General features: G+C 48.8%; 1 non-coding gene across 1 annotated transcript; it reads right to left on the bottom strand.

Moving 5' to 3' along the window:
- Window positions 1-1,132: 1,132 nt before the first annotated feature.
- TRNAA-UGC (transfer RNA alanine (anticodon UGC)) lies at window positions 1,133-1,204 on the bottom strand. Its single transcript has one exon. It is a non-coding gene; the product is annotated as a tRNA-Ala (tRNA).
- Window positions 1,205-13,411: the final 12,207 nt, after the last annotated feature.

The following is a 13,411-nucleotide window of genomic DNA, read 5'->3' as shown; positions in this document are numbered from 1 at the left end:
TTAAGTAAAATCTTTGGGGCGGCAGCATTCCTCCCTGCCGCCCCTGCTCCCTTGTTGACTGTAAAACGCAGAAGTAATGTCCGCGCATGCGCGCCACACACGTCTCACACACACTGCGTGGCATACGCGTAGGCGTTGCTTCCTCGTTTTGCAGTCCACAAGGGGGCAGGGGCGGCAGGGAGGAACGCTGCCGCCCCGAAGATTTTACTTAAAAATAGAGCGCCGGATGGGGGGAAAGCGGCAGGAGGGGTAAGTACAACCCCCTCCCGCCCTTAAAGCAACACACACACACTCCATGTCAGACCGCTGGACGGGGCAACACGCCTCTAACCGGTCTATGCACATCCCTAGTCTGGCCTGTATCCTATTCTGCCACTTGAAGTGACAACTTCCCCTTGCCTCATAGAAGGGCTGCCTCTGAGGGTGTGTGTGTGTGTGTGTGTGTGTGTGTGAGAGAGAGAGAGAGAGAGAGAGAGAGAGAGAGAGAGAGAGAGAGAGAGAGAGCGAGAATGAGAATGAGAATGGGGGCCTCCCTCCACCTTAAAAACACTAAAAGTTGACTGATGTGACTAAACAGAGTTTCCCCTTCCCCCTCTTGGAGTGGGGAGTATAGATACCCCTGGCTGGTAGCCAACTCCTTTGGGCAGCCAGACTTTCCCCTCACCCTGCATGCCTCACACTGCCACCAGCTGACTTTTTTTTTAAAAAAACTGGATTTCAGTTTTGTGTTAGACTTGTGTAAATAATAAGAGAGCTCCCCCTCCTCCCCCCCGCCGCCCGACACCCCCCCTCCCGAATTCCACTGTAATTTATTTGTATTTATTTGATGTAAATATTTGAATATTTTTATATTAATAATAAAATGGAGATAAAACTCTTGAGCGGCTGGTGGTGCTGTGTTTCTCAGGCACCAAGTGGGGAATTCTGGGTAGCTCTTAAAGATTCGGTTTTCCTCTAGAGAAGAGTGCACTGGAGATCTATTGGCAATGCAGTATTATTGCCATAGGTGCTACGTTTAGGAAGCTGCCTTCTACTGAGTCAGACTCTTGGCCCAACTAGCTCAGTATTGCCTACACTGACTGGGAGCATCTCTCCAGGGTTCCAGGCAGGAGTCTTTCCCAGCCCTACCTGGCGATGCAGCCAGGGATTGAACCTGGGACCTTCTGCGTGCAAAGCAGACGCTCTACCCCTGAGCTACAGCCCCACAGAGAATAGCAGGGAAACACGGTATATGTGGATGGGTTGGTGGGATAATGACCACAGAAAAATGAGAGAAAAGGAACGAGGGGAATATGGACAAATTTGGTTCACATAATTGGATTTTGTTTCAGACTTTATGGAAAAGGTACAGTTGTTTTGAAGAGGAGAAGGAACCTCTCCATTTTTTATTAATTAATTAATTAATTAATTAATTATTTCTATGTGTAAACCACCCTGAGCCATTTTTGGAAGGGTGGTAGCAAAACTGAATTAAATAAATTATATTAAATGTAAATTACATAAGAACATAGGAAGGTGCCTTCTGCCGAGTCAGATCCTTGGTCCCTCTAGCTCAATGTTGTCTTCACAGACTGGCAGCAGCTTGTCCAAGGTTGGAGGCAGGAGTCTCTCTTGGCCCTATCTTGGAGATGCTGCCAGGGAGGGAACTTGGCACCTTCTGCTCTTCCCAGAGTGGCTCCATCCCTTAAGGGGAATATCTCACAGTGCTCACGCATGCAGTCGCCCATTCAAATGCAAACCAGGCCAGACCCTGCTTAGCTAAGGGGACAAACCATGTTTGCTGCCACATGACCAGCTCTCCTCCCTGGTGCTTTTGGCAAGGAGGGGGGCTCCTTGCAGAGCTTGAGAGGGTCAGATTGGTCCTGAGGCACTGCTCTGATGGCTGGTGTCACAATAACCCACCTCTTTGGGTGACCAACTTGCCTCACCAAAAGGACCATCCCTGATCCCACCAGTGTTATGGGAAGGGACTCCCAGGCGTGTGGGTGAACCAGGGAGAAAGGGCCGCATAGTTGGAGCAAGGGGAGTGGGGGGAGTTGAAGTCGGGCTAGTTCCGGATAGAGACAGGGAAAAATGAAGTACATTTTTCTGATGTGCTTCTTGGAAAATCAGCTGCAGTGGTCAGTATTGGTTGGGAAGGCATTTGGACACTGGGCCCTGCCTTCTACAGTGTTGCTGGAAACTCTCAGGCAAAGAAGGGGTCTTCTCCAGGTTCCCTGCAATTAGCTGGAGACTCCAGAGATTGAACCCGGGACCGGACCGTCTGCCTGCCGGGCAGGTGCTCTACGACTCAGTTGCCCTACTTCAGGCACTCTTAGGAAAGGCTTTGATTCCTGCCTCTGATCCGTCTTGGACACCCGCAATCCAGGGCAGGGCAGACTTCGAATCCAAGCCAATCCCGTCTCTCTGTCCTCTGCCATCCCTGCCCTTTTACGGTCTCCCGGTCTTTCTCCCTTCCACTTGTGAGCTCATGGAAAATGCAGCAGCAACAGGCCTATAAAAGGGCATTTCTCTGTTCCCAGCACTTCAGAGGGCTGACGGGGGAATCAGCCCTCCCCTGGGCCCTTGGTCCTCCCAACTCCGAGGGGAAGGAGAGAGCAGGCACTCCCCAGAAGGAGCAGCCTGTCGCTGGAACTGCCACTTGAATGTTGCCTTGCTCTTCCTGATGTGCACGCATGTAAAACTAGATTAAGGGCCAGAGTAATGAGGTGTTCTCCCCACTGCATTCTGCAATCCATCTCCTTCCCCTGCCTGATTCCTGTGGACCTTCAGTTTTCATGGCATCGTTTTTCATCCGCCACACACAAGATGCAGATCAGGCACTGGGCTCGGGACGAGTTGACCTTGCAATTCAAAGATGCGATCCGTGGGTGAAAGGATTGGGTTCGATGCTGGATTTCTGCAGCCTCCCATCTCTGCTCCTGATCCAGAACCACAGCCAAGCCTTTAACAAGAACATTCTGCTATAGTCATTGACACCGTTGCACTTGATAGAGTTCAATATGCAAAAGAAAGAGGTCCCTGCCCCCAGTGAGCTTACAGGGAGGAAAAGTTGAGGAAGAGGAAGGACAGATGAGGGTAGTAAGGACTCTATGGGTTCAAAGGGGGTAATTCTGAGATCTTTATTTTTCAAGCAGCCTATCCAGAGCCCTGCCTTTGCATGGGGTGAAGTGTGCCATCGAGTTGGTGTCGATTCCTGGCGACCACAGAGCCCTGTGGTCTTTTTCCTTTGGTAGAATACAGGAGGGGTTGACCATTGCCTCCTCCCGCGCAGTCTGAGATGATGATGCCTTTCAGCATCTTCCTATATCGCTGCTGCCCGAGATAAATGTTTCTCATAGTCTGGGAAACATCCCAGCGGGGATTCGAACTGGCAACCTCTTGCTTGCTAGGCAAGTCATTTCCCGCTGCACCATTAGGTGGAGGGCAGGTGAAACTGCCTGACTCAAATCACAGGCTCACCACCCAGAAACTACTGTGCCACAGAGAGAGAAACTTAAGGACACTTTATTTAGCAAGAGTAAATGACGGATTGGACAGCAGGCGTGGTTCCACTGACCTGGTTTTCACCCTGCGTAACGGGAAAGATCCTTTGGCAAGCATCTTCTCTTCCCATGGCCTTCTGTTGCCTTGGCCGGTCCATTCCCCATCCTGCCTAATTAGCGTTATCAAAAAAAGCTGGGCCACAGGCAGTTGGGGACTGCTGCTAGTTCGAAAGCGGATGGAGCCGAAGGATGGAGCTGAGTTGTCCAACTTGGCCCCCTCCTGCAGCCGTGTTTGGACGAAAGCTCCCATCATCCCTAGCTGCAGTGGCCTACAGTTAAGGATGATGGGAGTTGTAGTCCAACAGCTGCAGAAGGGCCCAAGCCGTGAAGGCTGCCTCTTCCGCTGATGGAGTTCAGAGCTGGAACCAGCCACTGCTCTGGTTGGGGTGGGAGAGGGCTAAAATCTGCACCAATCCCCCGGATTCTGGCCGGGTATGTCTGCACCAAGGTTTGCCAGCCTTGGGCTGATGAGAGTTGCAGTTCAGCGCCAGTGGAGACCCACAGTTCAGGGGTGTAGCTATAAATGAATAAGGGGGGGACCAATGTCCGTGGACCCATGAGAACGGGGGGGGGGGGTGTGGGCTGGGAAACAGGCCCTTCTTCATTCTCCCCTCCTGTCTCCCTGACTTACTGGCAAGCTGCTGGCTTCTGATTGTTTGCACAGGAGCAAGAGAGAGGGCATGTGGAGTGAAGAATGTGTTGCTTTTCACCATATCTATATAGTTCTTCTGCAAAGCTGACACGGTGGGGGTGGGGGGGAGAAGGCGGCAGGGGGCCTGGAGGCCCACGGGACAATGCTATTTGGGGAGCTTCTGGTCTACGGGAGAGCTGGAAATAGAATCCTGCCCCCTCTGGAGGGGGCCCACCACCCTCCCTGCTTCTCCCATTGGGATAGGAACTTAGCAGATGGCTCAATTCTGCTTAAACCCTTCCAGGTTGTATGCCCATGCTCTATCCCTTCTGTTCCTTGCAAGGAAAGGAGTGCTGAATACAGTAAAACGGCAACCAAGTCCATATCATCCTGCACGTCCCTGTTTGTGGATGTCAGTGATGAGTGTCCCCTTTAAGAAAAGGGGGGGGGCTGCTACAGGAGTCATGACACAGGCGAGGGGCTCCTTAATCCCCCCCCCCAATGCAAACAGGAAGAGAGGCTTATGCAGAAGATCCCTGTCTCTGGCCTCTCAGATGCTGGCTTTTGCATGGGAGTCAGCAGTGGAGGTGTGTAATAAGAACAGGAGGAAGACTCCGCCAAAGCCTCTCTTCCTGTTCCCACTGCAAGAGAGGGAGTTATGAGCCCTTTGCCTTTGTAGGATGAACGATGGGGAGCGAAGAGCCCTTGGCTTTTGTAGGCTCGGAGCCCTTTGCAGGATAGGGGAAAGAGTTAAGAGTCCTTTGCCTTTGTAGGCTGAGAGCTGGGAAGCTAAATGCCCTTTGCTCTTGTAGACAGGGGCGTAACTATCATGGGGCAAGGGGAGACAGTTGTCTGAGGGCCCACTGCCTGGGGGGGGGGTTCCCAGAGGCAAGTCACATGACTTACTCCACCCACCTGGGCTTCTTTCAGTTGTATTCATCCTCCAAAATTGATGTGAGTGTTAAGACCTGGAGCTACCAGAACCGCATGTCTTTCTCTAGGACCATTAAAGGACTTGCATTGTCCACAATTTACAAAACCTTTTTAAAAATAATTTAGGATGATGCTCTATTGTGGCACATAGAAGAGAGAGAAAAAGTGTCAGAAATAAAAAACAAGAATTACTGAGATTGAAAAAGGATCACCCCCCACCCCCAATGTCAATATTTTGTTGAACCACCTTTTGCTTTAATAACAGCCTTGAGTCTGTTGGGATACTTCTCTATCAACCTTGCACATCTAGACGGAGCAACATTTGCCCACTCCTCCATACAGAACTGTTCAAGTTCGGTCACATAGGATGGTAGGTGTTGGTGGACTGCTATCCTCCCTGGATCCAGTCGTCCCTCCAAACTGAATGGAAGAGCAAGGAGGAAACTGGTAAGAGAGGCTACCAAGAGGCCAATGGCCACTCTGAAGGAGTTAAAGGACTTCATGGCAAAGAGTGGTTGTTCTGTGCATGTGACAACAATTTCACGAGCGCTCCACAGATGTGGCTTGTTCGGGAGCGTCGCAAGGAGAAAGCCACTTCTCAAGAAAGGCTACATTAAAGCTCGTTTGAGCTTTGCCAGAAGGCACCTTGAAGATTCTGATGCCAAATGGAAAAAGGTCTTATGGTCAGATGAGACCAAGATTGAACTATTTGGCCTCAACACCAAACAGTACACCTGGTGTAAATCCAACGCAGCTCACCATCCACAACACACCATACCTACACACCATACAAGCATGGAGGTGGCAGCATCCTGTTGTGGGGGTGTTTCTCTGCCTCAGGGACTGGGGCTCTCGTTAGGGTAGAAGGAATAATGGATGGGGCAAAATACCGTCAGATTCTGGAAGAAAACCTGCTACCCTCTGCCAGACAGTTGAGGATGGGCAGAAGATTCACCTTTCAACATGACAATGATCCGAAGCACACAGCAAAATTGACCACACAGTGGCTGAAGGAGAAAAAAGTGAATGTCCTCATGTGGCCCAGTCAGAGCCCAGACCTAAATCCCATAGAAAATCTGTGGAGAGATTTGAAGATAGCAGTCCACCAACACCTACCATCCAATGTGACCGAACTTGAACAGTTCTGTATGGAGGAGTGGGCAAATATTGCTCCGTCTAGATGTGCAAGGTTGATAGAGAAGTATCCCAACAGACTCAAGGCTGTTATTAAAGCAAAAGGTGGTTCAACAAAATATTGACATTGGGGGGGTGATCCTTTTTCAGTCTCAGTAATTCTTGTTTTTTATTTCTGACACTTTTTCTGGACTGTAATTGTGATGTTTTTCAGTTGGATGTTATAGGTTGCATTGGATAAGTACAGCTGGTGAAGGGAATTTTCTTTGTGTTTTCATTTCAGGATGTAAGGGAACCAGAATTTAAGGTCTATCAAAGGGGGTGATTCTTTCCTATACCCACTGTATGTATGCATTCTATATATCATGCAATATAGCAGTTTGGATGTTTGCACTACGTATTTATCTATTATATTGATTATTTGATCCCTATAGAATTGCTAGAATGGAGATATATATAAATCTAACAGTTGATAAGGGGACAATTGAGTTTGTCAACCTCAGCATAAGTATCATCAAAATTGGGTTTTTCCAATGGAATTAGAGTCTATGGTTGACAACTGTGAGCATTATCCTATTGCTACAACAGTATTTACAAGCTGGGAGACCATAATGCTATCATGGCCAAGGAGCGAATGTCTCCATTTTGAGAGACATACAAAAACAACATATGCTCTATACACAGTGAGTAAGAATGCTCCAGTAAAATAAGTGTATAGGTGTAAGTTGGGACTTTATTGTTGTTATTATTATTTCAATTTCTATACCACCCTTCCAAAAATGGCTCAGGGCGGTTTACACAGAGAAATAACAAATAAATAAGATGGCTCCCTGTCCCCAAAGGGCTCACATTCTAAAACGAAACCTAAGACAGACACCAGCAACAGTCACTGGAGGTACTGTGCTGGGGGTGGAGAGGGCCAGTTACTCTCCTCCTGCTAAATAAAGAGAATCACTACGGTAAAAGGTGCCTCTTTGCCCAGTTAGCAGGGGTTAAGCTCTGGTAGCTCCTCTACTTTGAGTAGAGGAGGAATATATTTAAACAAGGTTTATATCCAGGCACTGAATTTATATTTCCATGCATGATAGCTAATTTGGGATACAGCTGTTGCACAGCTCTGGTGACTATTATTCCTAATAAACGTTTTAAGGGCCATAGCTATATAGCTGGGGAAATGCTTGACTAACAAGCGGAAGGTTGCCAGTTTGAATCCCTGCTGGTATGTTTCCCAGACTATGGGAAACAATTATATCAGGCAGCAGCGATGTAGGGAGATGCTGAAAGGCATCATCTCAGACTGTGCGGAAGGAGGCAATGGTCAACCCCTCCTGTATTCTACCAAAGGAAACCACAGGGCTCTGTGGGCGCCATGAGTCGACACCGATTCGACGGCACACTTTACCCTTACCACCGTCTGGACAGGCTGCAACACACTGGCTCGTTGCCAGAGCCAAGCAGTTGCCTCCCTTTCAAACCCACAAATCCTCCCCACTCCTGGGCAGAGAGCTGGTCTTGTGGTAGTGAGCATGAATGGCCCCCTTTGCTAAGCTGGGTCTGCCTTGGTTTGAATTTGGATGGGTGACTACATGCAAGTGAGTGCCGTAGGGTATTCCCCTTAGGGACATGCCGTCACAGCATTATATTTGGACCATATTTCGAACCACACTATGTTTGAAAGGCATTGAGAGAAGAACTCTTGTATATATATATATCTATTGTATAGACTGCACTGAAGCACCTTTGAAATAACGCCACTGAAGTAGGCTGTGCAGCTGAAACGCGTCTGGCATATTACAAAGGACCATTGGATACACCTCTCCAAAACAGCTGCTGCTTTTATATGGATCTTGCCATACTGCAAAACACACTGCAAACACACACACACACACACACACACACACACACACACACACACACACTTTTTTTTTTGAAAGCAGTTACTTTTTAAATGGCATCTCTAGATACATCTATGGAACTTGAGTAAAGTCCACACATTGACTTCCACTGAATTGACTGGGGACTACCCCAAAGCACCACTTTTGGACTCCTTAAGAGACCTTGTCTACATATTTGTTATAGGAATGCACTACCTTGCCCTTGAGAGTTCAGAGCTCTTGGCTTCTGTAGGAGGGCTGGGTTTAAGAGTCCTTTGCGTTTATAACTAGGAAATGAAATGATGCTTGGACTCTGGTTTTGATCCCCAGACCTCTAGCTGCCTCTTACAATTTGCTCTCTCGGTCGGTCTGTCTCTATATGGGCGGGGGGGGACCCCACTGGTTTCTATAATGCCCAAATTTCAGTGGCGACATGTATGTAGGGGAAGCCACGGTCTTCCCAGCCAGCACTCAGCAGGGGCCATGGCAAAAGCTCTCCAGATCAAAAAGGAGCCTGGACATGGCGTGGTGTGTGTGCGTCAGAAATAGCCTAGCCGGTCGGGCAAACCAAATGGAACAGGGCTGGGAAAACAACCGTCCCAGAAGCAGACTTGGCCTCCGTCCTGGCCTTTCCCACACACAGTGGATGCTACCAGGGCCCGATGGCTGAGAAGTCTTGCAGGCGGGACCCTCTCCAGAGTGCAGCTTGGCTGTTCTCCAGCTGATTAATCTCCACCATTGGACGGTGGAGAGAGGGAAAGGGGGACGCAGGGGAAGGCCAGGCCAAAGCACCTCCCTCCTCCGTGGCATGGGAATTCCCAGACAAGGATGTTTGGGGCACTGGCTGCGCCAAGGCCTCAGACGGGGTGGGGGCTGGAGTTGCTCTCGGATGAACTTGCTTGAGATGGCAGGGAGTGGGACCTCCAGAGCTGTGACCTCTGGCCGTCAAAGAAGCTGCCTTCCAGCGAGTTAGAGCAGAGGTTCTTGTGGAACTCCAGATGCTGCTGAACTGCAGTTATTGTGGCTACAGTTGATTGCAGCGGGGGGGGGGGTGATGGGAGTTGTAGTCCAGCAACATCTGGAGTACCACAGGTTGGGAACCTCTGGCTGAGTTAGACCATTAGTCCCTCTGGTTCCCTTTGTACATGATGCCGAACCAGAGGCAAATCCGCCCCCCGTGTTGTCCAAATGATTGGACCCAACTGCGGCTCCCATATTGGGGTCCCAAACCTAGGAATTAGCCCTCAGTTTGTAATGATTCCCAGTTGCCCAACCGAGGGTCAATTCCTTCTTCTGTTACGTCCAGATTGGGATTCTTCCCCAAACGGAAGAAATGCTTGACTAACAAGCAGAAGGTTGCCGGTTCGCATCTCCACTGGTACTATATTGGGCAGCAGCAATACAGGAAGATGCTGAAAGGCATCATCTCATGCTGCGCGGGAGGAAGCAATGGTCAACCCCTCCTGTATTCTACCAAAGACAACCACAGGGCTCTGTGGGCGCCAGGAGTGGACAACGACTCGAGGGCACAACCTTACCTTACCACGAGAGCAGCTATCCTCTCTAGGACAAGTTCCACATTTGGGGCGCCTTCAGCATACTGTCCTCCGTGGTCCCCTCCTATCTGGGCCCCCAAAGCAGAGATGTCTCTCTCATGAGACCCTGTGGGGTGACGGCCTCAGGCGGCAAATGAAGGTCTCAAGCCTTGTGTCCACCGTGGGTGTCATCTCCACTTGCTTGCTCCACCGCTCTCGCATCGTTGTCTCGCATCGGACGTTAGGCCTCCCCCGCCTTGCTGGACCTCCACCCTCACTGGCCCTGCCCCCTGCCCCCCACTTTGCCTGCTTGATGCCATCTCTATGTTCCCTCTTGGTGGCCTCACCATCTGCCGTGGAATGTGACTTTCTGTCGTAAGCTAGCAAGTCTGGAAATCCACGTGCGGAGCGTGGATTCTGTGGCAGCTTCCCTGCTAGCCTCTCCTCGTCACCACTCTCACTCTCTGTGTCCAGCATCAACCTTGTCCAACTTTTTCTTTTCCCGAAACGCCGGAGGCCAAGCGGACAAGTCTGGTGCCTGAGCCCACCCATGAAACGCTGGCGCTGCAATTGCTTCGGAAGTCAGCAGAATCGCCACAAGCTAGATTGCTTTCAAGATGGGAGGATGGAGAGGTGACTACTGAGATAACTAGTATGGGAGATCAAGGGGGTAGCAAAGAACCTTAGCACAAGAATTTTGCTATACATTAAGTACTTGTAGAAGTATTGTCTGTCACCTTAAGTGGCACAGCAGGGAAATGTTTGACTAACAAGCAGAAGGTTGACAGTTCAAATCCCTGCTGGTACTATATCGGGCAGCAGCAATCTAGGAAGATGCTGAAAGGCATCATCTCATACTGCACGGGAGGAGGCAATGGGAAACCCCTCCTGTATTCTACCAAAGATAACCACAGGGATCTGTGGGTGCCAGGAGTTGAAATTGACTTGATGGCACACTTTACTTAGAGGTGTTGTGTTCTGTTTATTTACCTTGTTAATGCAGCTTGCAATGTACAGTATTCAGAGAACAGGCCAGATATCTCCTCAGAAAATATTATTATTATTATTATTATTACATTTATATCCCGCTTTTCCACCAAGCCTCACAACAACCCTGTGAAGTAGGTTAGGCAGAGAGAGAAGTGACTGGCCCAGAGTCACCCAGCAAGTCTCATGGCTGAATGGGGATTTGAACTCGGGTCTCCCCACTCCTAGTCCAGCACTCTAACCACTACACCACGCTGGCTCCCATATTGTGATTCTTGGATGAAGCCAAATCGTGCCGTTTGCTTCCCAGGCTAGTTTCCCCTTCCTATTGAAGACCATGCAAACTGGGGTGGGGAGAGAGGTCAGTACCAGGCCGGCTGAAATCTGCAGGGGAGATTACCCTGCACTCTGTTGCATGCATGGTCTCACTCAGTCCCAGTTACTGGCCCCTGGCAAAGGGGTTAGCCTGGCTCCTGGGAGGCTGCAGGAATCTTCTGAATGAGGCTTCTCTAAACAACGGAAGCCTCTTCAAATCATTAACTCAAGCTATCGGAACACAATATGCTATGACTGTATTGCCTACAGCAAAGTGTCAGACAAGTTCCAGTCTGCTGGATGGGTGAGCGAGAAATATTGGGGGTCAGGTTGCCATATCCTGGCTCTCCAAACCCGGGTGCCTAATTTGCATATTATGTAAATGAGCTTGAAAATAATTTTTGCTTTTAAAATTTTTATTGGTTTTTACAATATCTTAACAATCTCATTACATCCAATTAAACAAATGTTGACTTCCCACTCGCCAATCTGTGCGAATCACTAATTATACAATTCAGCCATTGCTATAGTAATTCAAAACATCTATCCTATACCTTACAAACTCGATTTTACTCTACTCAACCTGCTATTTATTACTAAAATTCAAACCCTGCTGAAAAATCAATATTAGAAAAATAGTTCTTTAAGTATAGTAAGAATGGTTTCCAATCTTCTTTAAAACATTCCAGGTTTTCATCCCTTATCAGTACTGTAAGTTAGCTTGAAAATAATTTTTGAGTAGCATAGTGACTGCACGTTTTGCTCCAGAACTCCACCTCTACAAGGGCTAGAGCTTAGCTTTAAAAAATAAAATGAAATGAAATGAAAGCTGAAATCTGGGTGGGCTAAGCAATCTGGGTGAGATGCTTAAAATCTGGGTGAAACCTGGAATTCCAGGGGGAGATAGCAACTCTAATTGGGGGTGGGGGGTTGGAGTGCCCACTACCCCTTCGTGTAATCCCTGGGAGGATGGGTCAGTGATGGCATCTGGATCCTCTATAATAACCAAGAGAACAAATTATGTCAATTGCAGAGAAAATTTGTGGTTTGAATCCCGCCTGGGGTTGCCCTGTGTTTACCTAGCAATGCTCCTCTGCCCCCTCGGCTCCAGATCACAAGATGGTTTGATTCACTGTGGTTTCATTTGAGTTTGAGAAAGCTCCCCCCGGGCCCTTGAGAGGAATCCATCCATTATCAGAGGGGATTTAGTCTCCAGACAAGCCTTTTTTCCCACCAGCCAAGGATGTCTTCATCAGCCAGCCTGAGAAAAAGCAGACTGGTTGGGGGCATGGAGTTCATGCCAGATGATTAAGCAACCCAGGAAATTCCTGGAAAGATGCAGAGGGTTGGGCTTCTGGAGTGGGGGCGTTGGATTAAAGCAAATGGTACAAGGAGAGCTGGTCTTGTGGTAGCAAGCATGACTTGTCCCCTTAGCTAAGCAGGGTCTGCCATGGTTGCATATGAATGGGAGACTAGAAGTGTGAGCACTGTAAAGTATTCCCCTCAGGGGATGGAGCAGCTCTGGGAAGAGCAGAAGGTTCCAAGTTCCCTCCCTGGCAAGACAGGGCTGAGATTCCTGCCTGCACCCTTGGAGAAGCTGCTGCCAGTCTGTGAAGACAATAATGAGCTAGATAGACTAATGGTCAGACACAGTATATGACAGCTTCCTATGTTCCTATGAAAGGCTCAAGCACTGGGACTTGGCCAAAGGGAGGTTTATCAAATCAGGAGCAGTGCAGAGAAGAGGCTTTCCTGAAAACAACTTGGGTTCGTTCAGTCAAATTGATTGACAGTAGCATCTGCACTGGAGGGGCATCTCTAGGAGGCTTTACAGAGAAGGCCTGAATCTCCTTCAGGAGAGAGAGAGAGAGAGAGAGAGAGTGTGTGTGTGTGTTCACACACCAGCCAAGCTTACACTGAAGTCCGTTCTTGATACTTGGAAACACTCCACACTTTATCTTGCTTTGTCTTGCAAATTCTAGCTTATCTCAGTGTATTTCCGGTTTTTTAAAATGCTGCTTTAAAGCGACTTTTTCTGCAAACGCCAGAGCAAATAGGGAGAGGCAGTGATGTAGAATCATTTTGTAAACCGCCTCAAGTCTAAGGAAGTCAGGCAGTTAATAAATTGGCTAAATAAATAAACAAACATAAGAGGGACACTCTCTAGAAATGCAGATATAGGCTTTAGTAACCTCTCCCACCCCCAATGGCTAGAATGAAAACACGGAGGCATGCAATGTGAACTTGCACCAAAACAAAACCCAAGAGCAGAGGGGAGGGGCTGCTTCCCTCAATGCCGCGAGTGTGATTCGAAGTGCTTTCGCTCAACATTTTCCCCGCAGCATGAAGCCCTGTGCGAACAACTTCTAGAACAACTAGTTTTGGGGGAGCAAAGGGAGGGCCAAGAATGCGATTAGAGGAACGAGGGTTGTGCTATGTATTAAATGCTTGTAGAGT

This window comes from Hemicordylus capensis, chromosome 8 (assembly GCF_027244095.1).
Source record: "Hemicordylus capensis ecotype Gifberg chromosome 8, rHemCap1.1.pri, whole genome shotgun sequence".
In the NCBI taxonomy this organism is placed as follows: domain Eukaryota; kingdom Metazoa; phylum Chordata; class Lepidosauria; order Squamata; family Cordylidae; genus Hemicordylus; species Hemicordylus capensis.
This window is presented reverse-complemented; position numbering and strand designations above follow the sequence as displayed.